The following is a 3513-nucleotide window of genomic DNA, read 5'->3' as shown; positions in this document are numbered from 1 at the left end:
GTTTTAAACTAGTATAGAATCAAGTCCATAATAGAAAACATGTGACTGATAGGCATAGGTCCGAGGAATTAAGAAAACATTATAAATAACCATAAAATTCAGATCAGTATCTTGGGCAAGCTATCTACTTCTGATGTCATCTTCTCATTCTAGTGCAGTGTAGTTTCTTCTGTTTGAGCACTGTTTTAAGGTGAGTTTGAGGTCAGCAGGCCTCTCTATAGACCAGTCCAGCTTAGGAGCTTTTTAAAAATAAGTTGTTCCCTCTTGCCAAATGCCATCAACATGGTGTTCAGGCACTTCATATAGGTTGGCTGGGTGACCTACGCCTCCTTTGAGTCTTGTGCCGGGAAGCTGGTTGTGATTGTAGATGTTAGTAATCAGAACAGGACTTTGGTGGATGGACCTTGTACTCAAGTAAGGAGACAGGCTATGCCTTTCAAATGCATACAGCTCACTGACTTCAAGTTCCCACTCAGTGCCCACTAGAAATATGCTGGAAAAGCCTGAGAGAAGGCAGATATCCCTGCAAAGTAAGCAGCCACAAGGTGGGTCAAGAAGATTGAAGCCAGAAAAAAGAAATCCAAGATGACAGATTTCAATCGTTAAAAAGTCACAAAGGCAAGACTCATCAAGCTTGAAGTTAAGAAACTTGAAAAGGCAGCTCTCCTGAAAGCTTCTCCCAAGAAAACACTTACTGCTAAGGGGACAGCTGCAGAAGCTGTTGCCACTGCCAATGTTCCAGCAAAAAAAAAAAAAAGATTTTTTTTTTTTGTGTGTGTGGGTAAGAAGGCACCAACCCAGGAGGTTCCTGCCCAGAAAGCTACGGGTCAGAATGTAGCACCTTCTCCAAAAGATTAGAAGGGTCGGAAAGCTCCAGCCCAGAAAGCACCTGCTCCAAAGGCATCTGGCAAGAAAGCATGAGAACATGAGGCTATTCTAAACAGAATGAAGGTGCTTTTTGACATGCTGGCAAATTAAAATAAATAAGTTGTTCACACTCTATTATATTGAGGCATTACTAGCCAACCCCTTGCGGTACACCTTGACTGAATTACACTGGGATGTTGTGATATGGTGACTGAGATCCGACTTCTTGGACACAAACTAGGGATTCAGGCACTTGATTTCTTTTCTAGGACTTGTCTATGTTTGTGTATCGTTCTGGAAGGATGAAATGCTTGCCTTTTTCTCAAATTTTTACTTAAGTTTTATTCTAGATCACTTTGGAAAAATCTGTGCTTTCTCTTGGTTCTTTAATGCACTCACCATGCAAACAATTATAAGGGCTGTATGAAAAGTTACCTGAACATGTCTCCTTCACCATAGGCTTCCTATCTAAGACTTAGAGACCATTCATTCTTTTATCTTTGTGACCCTAAGGAAGAAAGAGAATCATCTTCAAGTTGTTTCCTTAGAGCTGTACTTTGAAGACCTGCTAACTGAAAGCAACATCTCACTCAGATTTGCCTTGGAAAATTTTAAAGCAGATTATTTCCATCCCTTCTGTCCTATGGAACAACACTCCCTATTGTATTTCATGTGCAAACCTGTGGGTTCTTTTGGTTGTTTGTCCTTGTTGCTGCTCTGTATAATTAGAGAATTCCTGAGTTTGCAAAAAGCATATGAGTTGTCTAGTCTAGTCTTTATACATTAGCAATATCCTCTGCTACTGTTGGAAAGCTTACTACTTTGGTGTTAGTGTAGTCTATTGTTGGGTGATGCTAAAGGCTTTAAAAGTTCTTAGTCTGTAGTGATAAGAAGACTGCTTTCCTAGAACTTCTATTCTGGATCCTATTTTTGACCTTGAGACATTGTCATAGAAATCTACTTAATCAAACCATAGTATTTTTTTCTAAATGTGCGAGATACTGCTTTTATTGATCTCACTAGAATTACTTAGCCCTGTACAGAGCGATAATATGCAATTAACTAATTTAGTAATAACTCCCAAGGGCTTGGAAGGTATATATGACTGTTTCCCTTTTATAGGTGAGCAAACATTTTGAGATTTAGCTATCCTATGAACATATGTTTATAACATATTGATGCTTTTGAACTGTGGTGTTGGAGAAGACTCCTGAGAGTCCCTTGGACTGCAAGGAGATCAAACCAGTCAATCCTAAAGGAAATCAGTCCTGAATATTCATTGAAAGGACTGATGCTGAAGCTGAAGCTCCAATACTTTGGCCACCTGATGTGAAGAACTGACTTATTGGAAAAGACCCTGATGCTGGGAAAGATTGCAGGCAGGAGGAGAAGGGGATGACAGAGGATGAGATGGTTGGATGGAATCATTGACTCTATGGACATGTATTTGAACAGCTCTGGGAGTTGTTGATGGACAGGGAGGCCTGGCATGCTGCAGTCCATGGGGTCACAAAGAGTCAGACACAACTGAGTGACTGAACAGAACTGAATGTGAAGGCATGGTGATAAGAGCGTATAGAATGTTATAGATAATAAACATGGTCTCTTATCTGTGTAGACATTGCAGCCTAGTTAAAACTCAAAAGAAGTATGTCTACATGTATAGACAAGTGCTAGAGAAATAAAAAGGGCAAAGTGCCCTAAGAGAATTTCCAGGGTTTGGGAGCAATGGCTGCAAACTGAGTGTTCAGGGGAAGGAAGTTCTCTTTGAAAATACATTCAAGAGTGACACGGGAGACAGGGGAAGTATGAGTCAAAGACTGACCTGAAGAGTCAGACCTGCAAGTAGGAAGATCTAGGGTGAAAGAGTTTCATGTGGTGAAGGAACTTCAAGAAGGCCAAAGTGGTGGAGCCCAGTGATCAGAGAGGAGAGCTGAATAAGAAGAGTTTAGAGTAGTAGGCATGTAGAGTTTGTTGTTGTTCAGGCATTAAGTCACATTTGACTCTTTGCAACCCCATGGACTGCAGTATGCCAGGCTCCTCTGTCCCCCACTTTCTCTTGGAGTTTGCTCAAATTCATGTCCGTTGGATCGGTGATTCTATGTAGAATATGATTAAGTATTTAAGTCAATGTTTATTTTAAGCCAATGGAAATAGAGTTTTATGTAGGGGAATGACATGATCTGATTTACATTTTGAAAGAAATCTGTCTTGCTACACTGTGTAGTATGGATTAGGGTGGGGAGTGAGTAATGATTGGAAGGAGAAAATTTATGAAGCAAGTGCAGCAATGCAGAAAGGAGATAATAGCAGATACAACAACTTTGAAAATAGAAATGGAGAAAAGTTAATGAATAAAAGTGTTATTTGTAATGTAAGTTGTATGGGGTTTGATAATGAGTTAGAGATGAGTAAATGAGAAGTGAAGGCTGACTCCTAAGTTTCTGGCCTAAGCAGCTTCTTCAGTTAAGTCACTTATTGTACTGGAGGAAGACCAGAGTGGGAACAGATGTTAAGGATGAAGGAGACAAGATTTTAGCTTTTAAGAATGCATAAATTTCTTTTTGAAGTATAGTTAATTTACAATATTATATTAGTTTCAAATGTATAGCAAAGTGATTGTTATACATTTTTTTCAGGCTCTTT

General features: G+C 39.5%; 1 pseudogene; it reads left to right on the top strand.

The window, feature by feature from the left end:
* The first annotated feature begins 282 nt into the window (after nucleotides 1–282).
* On the top strand, nucleotides 283–921 carry LOC122427900 (annotated as a pseudogene).
* Nucleotides 922–3513: the final 2592 nt, after the last annotated feature.

This window comes from Cervus canadensis, chromosome 2, assembly GCF_019320065.1.
Source record: "Cervus canadensis isolate Bull #8, Minnesota chromosome 2, ASM1932006v1, whole genome shotgun sequence".
In the NCBI taxonomy this organism is placed as follows: Eukaryota; Metazoa; Chordata; class Mammalia; order Artiodactyla; family Cervidae; genus Cervus; species Cervus canadensis.
Note: the sequence above shows the minus strand (reverse complement) of the source record. Positions and strands in the feature narration are given on the sequence as shown.